This window comes from Mixophyes fleayi, chromosome 4 (assembly GCF_038048845.1).
Source record: "Mixophyes fleayi isolate aMixFle1 chromosome 4, aMixFle1.hap1, whole genome shotgun sequence".
Lineage (NCBI taxonomy): Eukaryota > Metazoa > Chordata > Amphibia > Anura > Limnodynastidae > Mixophyes > Mixophyes fleayi.
In genome coordinates, this window is record NC_134405.1 from 34687704 (window position 1) to 34707008 (window position 19305).

Consider the following 19305-nt stretch of genomic DNA (forward strand, 5'->3'; position numbering starts at 1 on the left):
TTTGCTTGGTCCTTAATCAGTTGAGAATCCATTTGGTGAATTTATTCATTATCAAAGCCAGAGCTTTTGAAAGAATACATTGAGGAAAATTTTGAAGAAAGTATTCATCCATCCATCAACCCATCTTTGGCCTCTTATTAACTTTAAAGAATAGAAATATGGTGGTTTATGGCTTGTGTGAACAATGATATTACTACTCAAAATAAATATCCTCTGAGATGTTTGAAAGATTGAGAACTACAGAAATGTTTACCACACTCAATCTTTGGGGGCATATAATTTAATTCAGAATGGAAAACAAACTTTCATATTCGTTATGGACAGTTTGAATACTTAGTCATGCACTCTGAACACTCCATTGCTTCAGCTACCTACCAACATTTTGTGAATGATGTATTTCATGATGTGCTGGATCAGAACACAGTCATTTATTTAGAAAACATTTTCTCTCAAACGTTGTTTGAGATTCATTGCCACGTTTGGGCTGTTCAAGGACATCTAAGGACACACAATTTATATACAAAGCTGTAGAAATGTTTGAGTTCTTGGGACATGTTGTTACTAAAGAAGATATTGAAATGGATCCTGTAAATACACAGGTTATTGAGAATTGACCTGTTCCTAAGAAAGTTAAGGCTGTCCTGTGATTCTTGCGGCTCTCTAATTATTATTGCATTTTCATTAACAACTTTTCAAGAATCATTCAAACTCTCATTAAACTCAAAAAAGGATTTTCTTTTCAGTGGACTAATGCAGCTCAGGAAGCTTGTTGTAGACAAAAGACAGCATTTCCGGAATCACCTGTTTTAGTTCAAGCAGGAGCTCAAGCTATTTTCTTAGACCTAGATGCCTCCAGTTCATCTATGCGAGACATCTAGTCATAAAAACATGGTGTTAAAAAACTTTTCCTTCCATATGCTTATTTTTCAAAACAGTTAACCCATGCAGACCAAAACTACTTGGTGGGTGACAGAGAACAGTTGGCTATTTCATTGGCACTAAAAGAATGTAGACATTTGTTTGAGGGATCTAGGATCTAGTGGACTGTATTAAAAAAAAATGAAAAATGGTTAAGCCCAAGAAAAAAAAAGAAGCTACTGAAAGTGATTGAAACATTTAGATATAATCACCTAAGGAAAAAAATCATGTGTTTACAATTTTGCCTATTACAATTGAACAAAATGGTCTAGCCACTGGAATGTGACAATTGTACTACACTAATTCATTAAATTAAATAAAAAAAACATTTCTCTTCTTATAGAAAAATGAAAGAAAATGTGCACTGCTGCTCAAATAACTATAAAAAAATGTGAACTGCGGATATAGTATGCAATTTATTAAATAAAAATATATTAAAAACATCACATATATAGCGAATATAGAAAATTGGCTGCATATTACCGTATTAACTGTACTAGTTTTTCCGCGGCACCGAAAACTAACAATTGAATATGCCCCATTGAAGCCAATGTTATCATAAATACTCCTGGTCTAACAAGTTATGCAATAGCATGAATAAATGATATTGAAAGTGCATTCAGTGTCATATTTTGTTTAATCAAAAGCCATATAAGAAAATACACAAATATTGAAGGACACTGGGTTTATACCGATAAGTTGCAACATTTTGGACAGTGTTACATTTTGATCTTACACTGGACTATTAATGGCTAGAATATATAAATCTTATGGTAAATCAATGAAAAGCCTAGGAATACTGAAACTGGCTGCAATATTTTCAGAGCGACCATGTCACTTGACACCTTCTGTAAAATTTTCTGAGTAGTAAATTTTGATGACAATTCTAACTGTCATGAATGGCGCAAAGGCAAACTTGATAATGTAAGAGAAATATGGGAAAAATTGGTAAAATTTCTTCTAAATTACATAACCAATTTTAAAATGTAACCATAGATGAACAATTAGTTGGATTTTGAGGACGCTGCCCTTTCAAAGAATACATTCCTTGCAAGGCAGTGAAATATGGTGTGAATATCTGGACTTTGTGTGATCTTGAAACATCATATGTTCTGAAGTCGCAAGTTTATACAGGAAAAGAATCAGGAGCAAGACCGGAAAAATACCAAGGGATGAGAGTTGTGGCAGACCTTACAAGTGAACTAAGAGGCACAATGTTACATGCCATAAATTTTTCACCTGGCAAACTGCACAATTTCTGCTCAAACAAACAACATAACCCTATTTAGCACTATAAAAAAAAAATTAGAACTACCTTGGCAAATCACAAATAAGCAGGTGTATTGTTCATCTTTTTATTCCACTGAAAAGACGATGATAGTGAATTATGTTCCAAAAAAATATAACAATGTCATTCTTTTGAGCACCTTACATAATGACAAGGGAATTCATGATATACAAGAAGCCAAACATAATTTTGGACTATAACATAATAAAAGGCATAATGGATACGTTAGATCAACTTATGAATGAAAACGAATCGGTGGCCAATAATAATATTTCATATTATCATTGATGTAACTGAATACTATGGCTTTGTCATGTGGACTTTCATAAACCCAAACTGGAAATTTAAGAACCTTACCAAGTGTAGAAAATTTTTGGCACAGCTTGGCAAGGCACTTATCAAGCCCAATATTTCCTCAAGTTAATATATCACAGGCAGAACAGTAATGTAAAATTGTGAAGAATATGCATTCAACTATTCATGATCCTCAACTAGGAACTTCTACAGTGAGAGCTGAAGCTGTCAAAGGTGCCAGATGCAAACTTTGTCCATCAAAAAATTATAATAAAACAAACATTACATTTTACAAGTGCAACAAAAATATTTGTAAATCCCATGTTACATATTACTGCCCAAATTGTACAAATGACTAAATACCTATATTAAACAATTTTTCCAAAACTATGTTTTTAATTTTGTTTCACTTTCTTGAGAAAATAATATCTTCATTTAACCCAATAAACGTTTAGAGAATAGCCCATTGATTTAATAATAACGAAAAGCATAATTTAATGATATGGGTCACATTGACTGGAACAGTACATCTGTATAGTAGATACAAACAGAACAGCAGGGTTAGGTAGATGTATACATAATGGTCACTTCAAAGCTCACACTTCAATCACACTGTTTATGAATAATCTCATTTGAAGAACACCTTCCAAATTGTGTTCAAGGAAGCAGAAAAATGTGATAAAAAATTAAATGATTTATTGCAAAAAAAAAACATATTTGAAAAATGTTGCCCCGGCACCTGCATTGTCTGTATTTCTTGGCACTGGCCCTTGACATGTCTTTGGAAATGTCCTCTGTCTGTTTTAATGTACGTCTGCATTTAAATCATGTTGCTTTTATACTAATTAGGATTTGTTTTGTCTATATATTTATTTAGTAGTGGATTTTATGTTTATTTGTGTGCAATAAAGATTGTTATTTAAAATACTTGAACAAATGAAGAAGTGGAAGTTGCTTAATCAATTTATAGGCTATAGAAGGTGCTTGAAAGGGTGGGGTTATCCTGAAAGGAACAAACACACAGAGAGATCCCCCAGCACACTGCTATAGCCAGCAACAGATCTGCCATTTCTACTGTAGATAATAATGCAAAAGTCTTAGTTGCACACATTTGCAAATGTATGTTAAAGCCACCCGCCTCTCCACGGCGCTTTTGCTAATAGGGTGGTCCTAACTCTAAACAATGAGAGTCCCATATATTTGGGCCATACATATGTGTTTTTAAATTGAGAGCTAACTTACCAAAGAGGTACCCCAGAAACTAAAACAATAATGGGCGCTATGTAATCTACAAATATTATAGTTAGATACAGTTGACCGCTGCTGCCTCTAGTTAGATTTCTGATTCTAACTAAATAATGTAGAAGTAAAAAAATATCACAAATTTTGTTTTTAATAACTCTGTATACTTAATTAAGTATTTTGTATTAGGTTGTTTTAGTAAAGTGTACAAAGGTGTATGTTCACATACACATATGTATATTAACTTATTATTTTGATTGGTTTTGTTCGTTCACTCCTTCTTTGGAGTGTTTGATTGTCTGGCTGCTGTTTAGCCATACGCATATGAGGACAATCTGAATCACTTCTTTTTTATTATATCATTCCCGGTCATGTGACTACTCCTGGTCATGTGACTTGCTTTGACTATAAATCAACATGCTTTTGAAATGCCCACCATTCCTCTGATGAAGCCGGATCATCCAGAGAAACGCGCCAGGGTTGGTTGCTCTGTTATCAACTGACTGGCTAACCCCGCCTACCTTACCTCGGGGTATTGTGCGCTGGATCATTGGAATATCTCTCTCCTGCATCCACGGAGTTGTTGATTACTATATATCAAGCTGCAAACTGCGGAAGACTCCTAAAGACTGTATAAGCTAAGTAAATCAACGTTTAACTCGACACCAACATTTCAGTTCCTCTGAGGTGTTTAGCCATATGGTTATATAGTTTCTAATATTTAGCCTACCACGGATGGCTTATTATATCCGATGATTGGGCGGCTGCTGCATTTGAGTGCCGGATTAACAGGCTCAATTCTATATAGGTTTTTAAGCCAGGAATATGAATGCCTAACGCTGAATGACTGTATGCCTAAATCGGTGACTATTAACTGACTTGTTATCTCATCTGCATATTTTCAACTGCTGTTTATACTCCTTATGACAGATTTCAATCTAATTTTCTTCACCTTGGTTGGCTGTTTAATATGTTTACTAACGTCTGAGTCGGATTCAATGCTTATACTTGATTATCCATGAGAATCTTCCTGATCAGTATTTTGCATGTTATGTTCAATGTTTTTATACAGTCCTATTATATCTAACCCTGCATAGGAGTTCGGTTGTGTTTATATATCCACCTGTTGGTCCAGACCTCAGTGTGGTATATATTTGCATGGAATGCATTGACATTCAGTAACACAGGTTAATTTTATATGTACTGGTGCACCAGTTTACTTATTTAATTATATTGTGCAATATTAGTGGTGTTACTCCTATCTTGACTAAACTACCAACTATTGTTTGCTAGCTAGTCAGCTGTGGTGTTTTAATTAGGCCTTTTAGGCTACAATTTGGGTATTAAATTAATCTTTACAGTTGAATCAGCAGGTACCCCAGAAGCCTCCAAATAGCATTCCAATGTCAGCACTCCCCCTCAGCTACTGACACCAACATGCCTCTGTTGGGGTACCAAGGCTTGGTGCACCTACTATCAATTTCTGATAACCTGATTTCCTATATGGTATTTTGCCGTTGACAGCAAAGTGGAGAAATGAAACACAAACAAGGTGTTGCAGTTTCAAAATCAGCTCTGAGGGTCTATGCAAGCTGATCCTTTATTTATACATAGAGTACAGCATTAACTGGTTAACGACAATGACATATAAGAAAATCTCTTTAGCTCAGCAAATATACATATAAGGCCACATCCTCTGTTCAGCATTACATGCTTTTCCTGCCAGCTGTTTCCTTCAGTCTGGCATCCTGCTACTGTCTGTTCCATAGGAAGCATTTGTTTTTTTTCTTCAAAGCGTAGTCCTGTATAGTTTTTAAGGCATTTCACATATATTTGTACATCTTAATAACTATCAATTATTTTATACCCTCACAATCCCTTCTTTTTATTACATTAAACAAATATACATGTGTTTTGCTGACCCTTCCTATCATGTCATGATACAGGGCTACCTGGTCTCAAGCTACATTTACCCCGATTTTGACCTAAAGTCTCCATGTGGATAGAGAATTAATCATTCACAAGAGAAAGTATCCTCACATCATTTATTCTTTCCCTAGCAGTATTTCACTGCAGTATACACATGTTATTTTTGCTTGATAGGGGTTATTCCGTTTACATGAGGTACATACTTTTTGAGTTTGATTAAAATATATTGGTACCGGAGTCATGGCCTAATTAACCATTTTCCTAAACTTACAGGACAAATAACAATTTCACACAATCAACAGGATCAAAACCATTATTATTACCAGTATTGGATGGAGCATTACCTTAAAAATACCTGTTGCAGTGGGGGAATTACCTATGAACACATCCCACCAATGGTGTTGCAGATTATCTTTTAATTGACGAGCTACATATTTTAATTCCCGTGCTTCTATTACTGTCTGCATTTGTGCATGATTAGCTGAATAGTTTACTTGTGCCAAATATTCTGCCAGGCGCTGGGTGTTGTTTATAGCATTGATTATCCCCTGAAGATTAATAGTCAAGTTATAGGAGGGTAGTTTAATTGGGATAAATTGCTGATATATATTGTCTCCCCTATCCTTATGAATATATAAGTCTCATTCCTCCATATTAGATGAGTAACATTTTGGATACATCCTGAAAATGGGTTAGTCAAGTTATACATTTCTATAGTTTGTTTACCATGGGTTACTAAGCACACTATTTGTGGTGCTACTTCTATAAACATATCATTTCTCCTGTCATGGAGCTCCCAATTACAGACACTAGTTGGATGTTCTAGCTTAAAAGGTTCATAAACTTGAGTGTTTTGAGAGCACACTATTCCATTGTCTGTATTTGAACACAATCCTAAGTTATGTGTGTTGTTATTATCATCTATATATTCCCCTCTTATCTGCGGGGTCCATAATTGTGTTCCACCGACCTGGGCATAGAGTGGGACAGGCAATATGAGAAATTTACACATTATCTCAGTCTTCAGTATACTGTATGTCTGAAAACTTCCTATGCACCAGTTTTATGTACACTTCACACCCATTCCATCAGTTTGAATCCATAGCTGCGTAGCTACATTAAACATATTTCTATATACCAGTTCATTGTTAGTCATTAATTGAGTTTGAGCGTTACTCTTTTGTATTTTCTGATATCTTCTCCTGCTGCACTCATCTTATTACTCAATGTTTCTATGTCTATACTGTTAAGTACCCCCATTCCAGTACCTGTTGCCCCCAATAATGTATCATGCCACTCCCTTTTCTTCCTATTTTGGCACATGGGATCAAGAGGGAATGTGATATTGAAAGTGTGCTGGGTTGCATATTTCCTAGTACCTATATTTCTGCAAGTAGAAGGCACCTTGATTAGAGTATCATTAATGATTCTTGGCTTGGGGTCTAATATGTATAGTCTTTTCATGAGTACATACTCCCCTGGTATCTCAGTACTGTTGGTACACATCATCATCAAATCCCCTATTCCCTTCCACACCCTTCCTATAGGTACTGTATTATTATTGGAGCCATTTACACACTTGAGGGCTTCTATCCAGGCTTGGGTATACCCTTTTAATTTGACAAATGGTTCAGTGCAGCATATGATGGGAGTACTATTAGTCATGGTCATAGTATCATTTTCCCCATGTGCCCAAAAATGATGGGGTTCATTCCTCCCTGCTGTTTCTACAAACCCATGGCCACCAGTAAATGTAAAGTTTAACTTACAACAGGGATATGGAATCATTCTTCTACTACTTCCTGTTCCTACATCTACCATCACACATTCTTCTTGATTACTTGATTTATTCCATATCCTACCTGCACATTTGGTTAAGTCTACCTTCTTAAATTTATTTCCTGGCGTATACATCTGTATATACATTATCTGTACTGTTACTAGTGCTATGCACATTATCACACAAAAAGGATTCATGGTGCTTCAATTTTCACTGTCAGCTTTTTGCAGTGAGATGCGTGGACCCAGGTGTCTCGTCCTCCTAACTTAACAGAAGTGGGAGTAGTCAAGACCACTTGATATGGACCATCAAATCTGGGTTCCAAAGTTTTCCTCATGTGCCTTTTTAGGTAGACCCAATCTCCTGGTTGCAAGGCATGTGTTCTTGTATCGTTATTTTGATCTGGAATGGAGGAGAAAACTTGAGAGTGCACATTAGTCATTATCTTTGTAAGCTGTATTAAATAATCAGTTAGATCTGCATGATTATGTGGCAATTGCTGAGGAAAATAACACCCTGTCTTCGGGGCTCCCCCAAACAATATTTCATAAGGGGACAACTTATGCTTCTTTCCTGGTGTTGTTCTAACTGAATATAGAGCTAACGGTAGACAATCTACCCAGGTTTTTCCTGTTTCTGCAATCATTTTCTGAATTTTTAACTTTAATGTGCCATTCAATCTTTCCACTTTTCCACTTGCCTGCGGCCTATAAGGGGTATGAAAGGCTTGCTGTATCCCCATATCCTTCATTATATTTTGCATTACTTCCCCCGTAAAATGCGATCCTCGGTCTGATTCTATTGTTTCAGGTATTCCATACCTGCAAATTACCTCACTTATCAGTTTCTTGGCAGTGTTTTTAGCTGTTGCCTTAGCCACTGCCCAGGCCTCTGGCCAATTTGAGAATAGATCTGTACACACAAGGACATACTCATATGTTCCTACCCTAGGTAGCTGTATATAGTCAATCTGCAATCTCTGAAATGGGTACAATGGCTTTGGTGTGTTCTTCTGTGGTGTTTTCACTACCTGACCTGGATTGTATTTTCCGCATATCACACAGGCTGCTGCATATGCCGTAGCAGCTGCATTGAATCCTGGTGCTACCCAATGTCGTATCAATATTGGTCATAGCTTCTTTAGAACTGTGGACCAGCCCATGTGCCAATTGAGTCATCATAGGGTATAGGTTTCTGGTCAGACAATACTTATTATCTGTTCTCCAGAGCCCTCCCTGACATGTAGCACCTTCCTTTTCCCATGCTTTTTTTTTTCTATTGAAGAGACTTGTTCCTGGAACTTTTGCAGTATGTCAAGGGTTACAGGCTCTACAGGGTTTTTACCCTGTATCACATGACAGACCTGCACCCTGGGCATAAGGGCTGCTGTTTAGCAGCAGCATCTGCCTTGGCATTTCCCATAGCCTCCATAGTCTTTTCTTTAGTGTGTGCCTGGACTTTCAATATAGCTACCTTCCTGGGTAGCTGCAGAGCTCTAAACAGAGCCCTTATCTGTTCTGCATGCTTGATAGGTTTTCCTGCTGACCCCACAAAATCCCTGCTCTTCCATATTGGCCCAAAATCATGGGCCACTCCATATGCATACCTGGAGTCTGTGTATGTGTTAGCTGTTTGGTTTTCTGCCATTATACATGCCTCAGTGAGTGCATGCAACTCCGCCTCCTGTGCTGAGCAGAAAGGTGGGAGTGGTTGTTGTATCAAAGTCTCTTCCAGGGTGGTCACAGCATACCCTGTGTGTGATGACCCTTCATAATAATACCTGGAACCGTTAACAAATAAGTTCCAAACTGCATTAGGTATAGGGACATCTGTCACATTTTCTAATTCCTTAATTTTTTAGCTTCATTAGTTCAGCACAGTCATGTGACTGAGAAAAAGGAAAATTTTTGTGTATATTTTGTCTGGTACTGATACATTTCTCCCTTTCTGATTCATCAAGGGTGGGTAGGTCCCCACCCACTTCTCTCCCCTCTGTTGAACCTGCTTCAACTGGAAACAGTGTAGCAGGATTCAAAACTGTGCATCTTTTAATTGTTACATGTGCATGACTTAATAATGACACCTCATACTTAGTGAGCCTTGCTGTGGACAGATGCTTTGTTCTTGCTTGGTTTAGTATTTCTGTAACTGCATGTGGGACCTGTATAGTTAAGGGGTGGTCTAGTACTATATCTGCCACCTTATCTTTTAGCAAGGCTGCGGCTGCCACCGCCCTTATGCAGGACGGGGCTCATCTTATGATACTGTCTAGATGTAATGAATAGTAAGCCAGCGGTCTCTGTTTATGTGAGTGTACCTGTGAAAGGACCCCTTGTGCATGTCCTTTAGATTCATTGCAGGACAAGGTAAATGGCTTATTATATTGTGGTAATCCTAACGCTGGTGCCTGCACAATGGCTTGTTTTAATGTTTCAAACGATGTTAGTTGTGATTCAGTTAAATATATCCTGGACCCTTTTACCTCACTAAGAGCATCATAGAGGGTTTGCATTAGGAGGGATGCTCCGGCAATCCATTCCCTGCAGTACCCTACCAAACCTAGGAATGCCCTTAATTCCTTGGTGTTCTGTGGTGGCTTTACCTGCTGGATTGCAGTTATCCTGTCCTGTGTGAGGTGTCTGGTACCTTGTGAGATGCAATGTCCTAAAAATATTACCTTACTCTGCGCTGCTTGTATTTTTGTGGGTGATACCTTGCAATGTTGCTGCCCTAAGAAGTTAATTAATGATGTAGTCTCTTCCTGACACCCCTCATTCATTTGGCAACATGGTAATAAGTTATCTACATATTAGAAGAGTGTCTTGTTTTTATTCAACAGCTGCTGGAGCCTGTTCTAGTAATTGTGTACAATGTATTAAACACCTCTGTAACCACAAGTCCCCAGAACCTACAGTTTTGTTTTTTGGTTTTTTTGCTACTCCAGCAGGACCAGCTACTTCATTTATTTGACTCTGTGAAATAGCCTGTGTCACTGAATCTCCTGCTGCTGCATCCAACATATCGTTGTATGCGGGTAGGGCAGGAGGTTCTTTTGGTTTCAATTCACCTGGTCTAGGGGTCTGACATTAAATCACATACAAATGTTCACCTAACATTCTCTCAGCTAAATATCGTTTCAGCAGGCATACAATTATCCATAGAGGCAACACCAAAAAAAATAAATCATTTGCACCTACAATAGACCTAAACGACCTAGTTGGAATCCTATCATTGTACCACAAGTCAAATTACTAACAAAAATCCCTTCAAATCAATATCCAGAAATGTGGTAAAATTATACTAATACAAGTTTAAAAATGGAAAAGCAGAAAAGATTATTCTTTCAGTAATTCATAAAACACTTTCTTTCTTGCTAAAAGAGGAAGAAAAAGGGGAAGACATTCCATTCTCTGTCTCTCACTCACAGGTTGTAAGACAGAAACATAACAAAAAATGAAAAAAAATATGCACAGTGTGTAATTTGTCTTTTCTTTTTCCTAATTCATTTTGTACAACCAATACAAAAAGTATTATATCTGGCGCAAAAGAGAATATATGAAAAAATAAGACTGCAGCTAAAAATAGTCCAGTGCAATTCTCAAGTTCCAATAGCCAAAAAGAATGACCCTCTGAATTTAAAAGGCTTTCTCGAATTTTTACCAGCACAAATACTGTTAACTCTAAATCCTTCAGTGGCTAATTTAAATATTATTGTACACTTTTCTTCAACAACAGACATATAAAGCAATATGTCAAAATATAACAAATACAAACAATGAATCTTATCAGAACCAGAAGGGTGAGTATTCTTGAACCTTCACATCAAACTGATGAATCTTAGAAGACACAGAAATAACAACGACCTTTTTAGAGCAGAATAAAACTTCTACCCACAGCGGTTTTGTCGTTCCTAGTTCTGCCTCTCCCCGACTCCTTCACAGTTTTTCAGGAAGATTTTCGAAGCTCACTGTGGCCTTTAAGTATGTTAAAGGCAATAGACCTTTTGCCACCAGTAAAATCCCTTCTAATTCAGGTGTACGGTGCACACTGGAGAATTGATCTGAGACTCACACTGTTGTCTAGATTAATCAGTTCTGTTTTACTGAAACTGGTATACTAATATTTATACATAAAACATGGCATACCCTCTTATGGTTACATACTATAATAATAAACAAAATCCTTTAAATTGTAGCTATGACCTGCAACCAATTGAACAAAGACATCTGTAAATCTTTCTCACTTAGAGCAGGACAGACAGCTTATCTTGCTTATCTTTACTGAAAGTGAGTTATATCCAAATTTTTGAAGCATAACCGCTCATCCTTTAAATCTGTTAATCTAATTGGAATTTCTTTACCTACGAAGGTCTGTAGTTAGTCATTTTTAAATAATTGACTTCTACATTATCTATGAAAGCTATATATTGCTTAATTAAAAATATCATAATTTCCTTTACAGGGGGTAGTTGTCCTGACGTCCCTTCTAATGGGTGACTATGTGGGTCTGATGGTGCACTTGGGGGTGGCTGAGTAGGAGGCAAGTTTACAGCTGTATGTCCCTGGATGTCTTCTAACATCTCCTCCTTTACCATTTGTTCTTGTTCTATTTGTCTACATGCCCTTACCCATGCTGATACTTGGTGTTCTTTATTATTCCTAGTAATCCATATACTATATTCTTTCTGAAAATCTGGCAATCCCGCCTTCCTAAAGATGATATAGATTTCTCTAACAGCCACAATACCTTCTCTTTCCTTAACTAGATCCGCAGGAGTGTATGATGTCTGTACCATCATACCTTTACTGCCCTGGGCCCCCATTACTGCAGTTATTCAGTAATTTGTTCAAATACCCGTTATATCATCCGCTACTGAACCCCACCTTATATCTTACAGGAAGAGCAGCTGGAGTAGGGAGTTGCAAATGCACAAAACTTCAACTGCTCACCGCACGGATTTGTCTGCTGTTCCTGAAGATTGAGGAGGTCTCTGGTCAGTCCTGGGCTGGTATGTTGAGTATCCCAGACGAAGTCCCCAGAAATTGTCGGGGTACCGAGGCTAGGTGCCCCTACTATCAATCTCTGATAACCTTATTTCCTATGTGGTATTTTGCCGTCGACAGCAAAGTGGAGAAATGAAACACAAACAAGGTTTTGCAGTTTCAAAATCAGCTCTGAGGGTCTATGCAAGCTGATCCTTTATTTATACATAGAGTACAGCATTAACTGGTTAACGACAATGACATATAAGGAAATCTCTTTAGCTCAGCAAATATACATATAAGGCCACATCCTCTGTTCAGCATTACATGCTTTTCCTGCCAGCTGTTTCCTTCAGTCTGGCATCCTGCTACTGTCTGTTCCATAGGAAGCATTTGTTTTTTTTCTTCAAAGCGTAGTCCTGTATAGTTTTTAAGGCATTTCACATATATTTGTACATCTTAATAACTATCAATTATTTTATACCCTCACAATCCCTTCTTTTTATTACATTAAACAAATATACATGTGTTTTGCTGACCCTTCCTATCATGTCATGATACAGGGCTACCTGGTCTCAAGCTACATTTACCCAGATTTTGACCTAAAGTCTCCATGTGGATAGAGAATTAATCATTCACAAGAGAAAGTATCCTCGCATCATTTATTCTTTCCCTAGCAGTATTTCACTGCAGTATACACATGTTATTTTTGCTTGATAGGGGTTATTCCGTTTACATGAGGTACATACTTTTTGAGTTTGATTAAAATATATTGGTACCGGAGTCATGGCCTAATTAACCATTTTCCTAAACTTACAGGACAAATAACAATTCCACACAATCAACAGGATCAAAACCATTATTATTACCAGTATTGGATGGAGCATTACCTTAAAAATACCTGTTGCAGTGGGGGAATTACCTATGAACACATCCCACCAATGGTGTTGCAGATTATCTTTTAATTGACGAGCTACATATTTTAATTCCCGTGCTTCTATTACTGTCTGCATTTGTGCATGATTAGCTGAATAGTTTACTTGTGCCAAATATTCTGCCAGGCGCTGGGTGTTGTTTATAGCATTGATTATCCCCTGAAGAATAATAGTCAAGTTATAGGAGGGTAGTTTAATTGGGATAAATTGCTGATATATATTGTCTCCCCTATCCTTATGAATATATAAGTCTCATTCCTCCATATTAGATGAGTAACATTTTGGATACATCCTGAAAATGGGTTAGTCAAGTTATACATTTCTATAGTTTGTTTACCATGGGTTACTAAGCACACTATTTGTGGTGCTACTTCTATAAACATATCATTTCTCCTGTCATGGAGCTCCCAATTACAGACACTAGTTGGATGTTCTAGCTTACAAGGTTCATAAACTTGAGTGTTTTGAGAGCACACTATTCCATTGTCTGTATTTGAACACAATCCTAAGTTATGTGTGTTGTTATTATCATCTATATATTCCCCTCTTATCTGCGGGGTCCATAATTGTGTTCCACCGACCTGGGCATAGAGTGGGACAGGCAATATGAGGAATTTACACATTATCTCAGTCTTCAGTATACTGTATGTCTGAAAACTTCCTATGCACCAGTTTTATGTACACTTAACACCCATTCCATCAGTTTGAATCCATAGCTGCGTAGCTACATTAAACATATTTCTATATACCAGTTCATTGTTAGTCATTAATTGAGTTTGAGCGTTACTCTTTTGTATTTTCTGATATCTTCTCCTGCTGCACTCATCTTATTACTCAATGTTTCTATGTCTATACTGTTAAGTACCCCCATTCCAGTACCTGTTGCCCCCAATAATGTATCATGCCACTCCCTTTTCTTCCTATTTTGGCACATGGGATCAAGAGGGAATGTGATATTGAAAGTGTGCTGGGTTGCATATTTCCTAGTACCTATATTTCTGCAAGTAGAAGGCACCTTGATTAGAGTATCATTAATGATTCTTGGCTTGGGGTCTAATATGTATAGTCTTTTCATGAGTACATACTCCCCTGGTATCTCAGTACTGTTGGTACACATCATCATCAAATCCCCTATTCCCTTCCACACCCTTCCTATAGGTACTGTATTATTATTGGAGCCATTTACACACTTGAGGGCTTCTATCCAGGCTTGGGTATACCCTTTTAATTTGACAAATATTTCAGTGCAGCATATGATGGGAGTACTATTAGTCATGGTCATAGTATCATTTTCCCCATGTGCCCAAAAATGATGGGGTTCATTCCTCCCTGCTGTTTCTACAAACCCATGGCCACCAGTAAATGTAAAGTTTAACTTACAACAGGGATATGGAATCATTCTTCTACTACTTCCTGTTCCTACATCTACCATCACACATTCTTCTTGATTACTTGATTTATTCCATATCCTACCTGCACATTTGGTTAAGTCTACCTTCTTAAATTTATTTCCTGGCGTATACATCTGTATATACATTATCTGTACTGTTACTAGTGCTATGCACATTATCACACAAAAAGGATTCATGGTGCTTCAATTTTCACTGTCAGCTTTTTGCAGTGAGATGCGTGGACCCAGGTGTCTCGTCCTCCTAACTTAACAGAAGTGGGAGTAGTCAAGACCACTTGATATGGACCATCAAATCTGGGTTCCAAAGTTTTCCTCATGTGCCTTTTTAGGTAGACCCAATCTCCTGGTTGCAAGGCATGTGTTCCTGTATCGTTATTTTGATCTGGAATGGAGGAGAAAACTTGAGAGTGCACATTAGTCATTATCTTTGTAAGCTGTATTAAATAATCAGTTAGATCTGCATGATTATGTGGCAATTGCTGAGGAAAATAACACCCTGTCTTCGGGGCTCCCCCAAACAATATTTCATAAGGGGACAACTTATGCTTCTTTCCTGGTGTTGTTCTAACTGAATATAGAGCTAACGGTAGACAATCTACCCAGGTTTTTCCTGTTTCTGCAATCATTTTCTGAATTTTTAACTTTAATGTGCCATTCAATCTTTCCACTTTTCCACTTGCCTGCGGCCTATAAGGGGTATGAAAGGCTTGCTGTATCCCCATATCCTTCATTATATTTTGCATTACTTCCCCCGTAAAATGCGATCCTCGGTCTGATTCTATTGTTTCAGGTATTCCATACCTGCAAATTACCTCACTTATCAGTTTCTTGGCAGTGTTTTTAGCTGTTGCCTTAGCCACTGCCCAGGCCTCTGGCCAATTTGAGAATAGATCTGTACACACAAGGACATACTCATATGTTCCTACCCTAGGTAGCTGTATATAGTCAATCTGCAATCTCTGAAATGGGTACAATGGCTTTGGTGTGTTCTTCTGTGGTGTTTTCACTACCTGACCTGGATTGTATTTTCCGCATATCACACAGGCTGCTGCATATGCCGTAGCAGCTGCATTGAATCCTGGTGCTACCCAATGTCGTATCAATATTGGTCATAGCTTCTTTAGAATTGTGGACCAGCCCATGTGCCAATTGAGTCATCATAGGGTATAGGTTTCTGGGCAGACAATACTTATTATCTGTTCTCCAGAGCCCTCCCTGACATGTAGCACCTTCCTTTTCCCATGCTTTTTTTTTCTATTGAAGAGACTTGTTCCTGGAACTTTTGCAGTATGTCAAGGGTTACAGGCTCTACAGGGTTTTTACCCTGTATCACATGACAGACCTGCACCCTGGGCATAAGGGCTGCTGTTTAGCAGCAGCATCTGCCTTGGCATTTCCCATAGCCTCCATAGTCTTTTCTTTAGTGTGTGCCTGGACTTTCAATATAGCTACCTTCCTGGGTAGCTGCAGAGCTCTAAACAGAGCCCTTATCTGTTCTGCATGCTTGATAGGTTTTCCTGCTGACCCCACAAAATCCCTGCTCTTCCATATTGGCCCAAAATCATGGGCCACTCCATATGCATACCTGGAGTCTGTGTATGTGTTAGCTGTTTGGTTTTCTGCCATTATACATGCCTCAGTGAGTGCATGCAACTCCGCCTCCTGTGCTGAGCAGAAAGGTGGGAGTGGTTGTTGTATCAAAGTCTCTTCCAGGGTGGTCACAGCATACCCTGTGTGTGATGACCCTTCATAATAATACCTGGAACCGTTAACAAATAAGTTCCAAACTGCATTAGGTATAGGGACATCTGTCACATTTTCTAATTCCTTAATTTTTTAGCTTCATTAGTTCAGCACAGTCATGTGACTGAGAAAAAGGAAAATTTTTGTGTATATTTTGTCTGGTACTGATACATTTCTCCCTTTCTGATTCATCAAGGGTGGGTAGGTCCCCACCCACTTCTCTCCCCTCTGTTGAACCTGCTTCAACTGGAAACAGTGTAGCAGGATTCAAAACTGTGCATCTTTTAATTGTTACATGTGCATGACTTAATAATGACACCTCATACTTAGTGAGCCTTGCTGTGGACAGATGCTTTGTTCTTGCTTGGTTTAGTATTTTTGTAACTGCATGTGGGACCTGTATAGTTAAGGGGTGGTCTAGTACTATATCTGCCACCTTATCTTTTAGCAAGGCTGCGGCTGCCACCGCCCTTATGCAGGACGGGGCTCATCTTATGATACTGTCTAGATGTAATGAATAGTAAGCCAGCGGTCTCTGTTTATGTGAGTGTACCTGTGAAAGGACCCCTTGTGCATGTCCTTTAGATTCATTGCAGGACAAGGTAAATGGCTTATCATATTGTGGTAATCCTAACGCTGGTGCCTGCACAATGGCTTGTTTTAATGTTTCAAACGATGTTAGTTGTGATTCAGTTAAATATATCCTGGACCCTTTTACCTCACTAAGAGCATCATAGAGGGGTTGCATTAGGAGGGATGCTCCGGCAATCCATTCCCTGCAGTACCCTACCAAACCTAGGAATGCCCTTAATTCCTTGGTGTTCTGTGGTGGCTTTACCTGCTGGATTGCAGTTATCCTGTCCTGTGTGAGGTGTCTGGTACCTTGTGAGATGCAATGTCCTAAAAATATTACCTTACTCTGCGCTGCTTGTATTTTTGTGGGTGATACCTTGCAATTTTGCTGCCCTAAGAAGTTAATTAATGATGTAGTCTCTTCCTGACACCCCTCATTCATTTGGCAACATGGTAATAAGTTATCTACATATTAGAAGAGTGTCTTGTTTTTATTCAACAGCTGCTGGAGCCTGTTCTAGTAATTGTGTACAATGTATTAAACACCTCTGTAACCACAAGTCCCCAGAACCTACAGTTTTGTTTTTTGGTTTTTTTGCTACTCCAGCAGGACCAGCTACTTCATTTATTTGACTCTGTGAAATAGCCTGTGTCACTGAATCTCCTGCTGCTGCATCCAACATATCGTTGTATGCGGGTAGGGCAGGAGGTTCTTTTGGTTTCAATTCACCTGGTCTAGGGGTCTGACATTAAATCACATACAAATGTTCACCTAACATTCTCTCAGCTAAATATCGTTTCAGCAGGCATACAATTATCCATAGAGGCAACACCAAAAAAAATAAATCATTTGCACCTACAATAGACCTAAACGACCTAGTTGGAATCCTATCATTGTACCACAAGTCAAATTACTAACAAAAATCCCTTCAAATCAATATCCAGAAATGTGGTAAAATTATACTAATACAAGTTTAAAAATGGAAAAGCAGAAAAGATTATTCTTTCAGTAATTCATAAAACACTTTCTTTCTTGCTAAAAGAGGAAGAAAAAGGGGAAGACATTCCATTCTCTGTCTCTCACTCACAGGTTGTAAGACAGAAACATAACAAAAAATGAAAAAAAATATGCACAGTGTGTAATTTGTCTTTTCTTTTTCCTAATTCATTTTGTACAACCAATACAAAAAGTATTATATCTGGCGCAAAAGAGAATATATGAAAAAATAAGACTGCAGCTAAAAATAGTCCAGTGCAATTCTCAAGTTCCAATAGCCAAAAAGAATGACCCTCTGAATTTAAAAGGCTTTCTCGAATTTTTACCAGCACAAATACTGTTAACTCTAAATCCTTCAGTGGCTAATTTAAATATTATTGTACACTTTTCTTCAACAACAGACATATAAAGCAATATGTCAAAATATAACAAATACAAACAATGAATCTTATCAGAACCAGAAGGGTGAGTATTCTTGAACCTTCACATCAAACTGATGAATCTTAGAAGACACAGAAATAACAACGACCTTTTTAGAGCAGAATAAAACTTCTACCCACAGCGGTTTTGTCGTTCCTAGTTCTGCCTCTCCCCGACTCCTTCACAGTTTTTCAGGAAGATTTTCGAAGCTCACTGTGGCCTTTAAGTATGTTAAAGGCAATAGACCTTTTGCCACCAGTAAAATCCCTTCTAATTCAGGTGTACGGTGCACACTGGAGAATTGATCTGAGACTCACACTGTTGTCTAGATTAATCAGTTCTGTTTTACTGAAACTGGTATACTAATATTTATACATAAAACATGGCATACCCTCTTATGGTTACATACTATAATAATAAACAAAATCCTTTAAATTGTAGCTATGACCTGCAACCAATTGAACAAAGACATCTGTAAATCTTTCTCACTTAGAGCAGGACAGACAGCTTATCTTGCTTATCTTTACTGAAAGTGAGTTATATCCAAATTTTTGAAGCATAACCGCTCATCCTTTAAATCTGTTAATCTAATTGGAATTTCTTTACCTACGAAGGTCTGTAGTTAGTCATTTTTAAATAATTGACTTCTACATTATCTATGAAAGCTATATATTGCTTAATTAAAAATATCATAATTTCCTTTACAGGGGGTAGTTGTCCTGACGTCCCTTCTAATGGGTGACTATGTGGGTCTGATGGTGCACTTGGGGGTGGCTGAGTAGGAGGCAAGTTT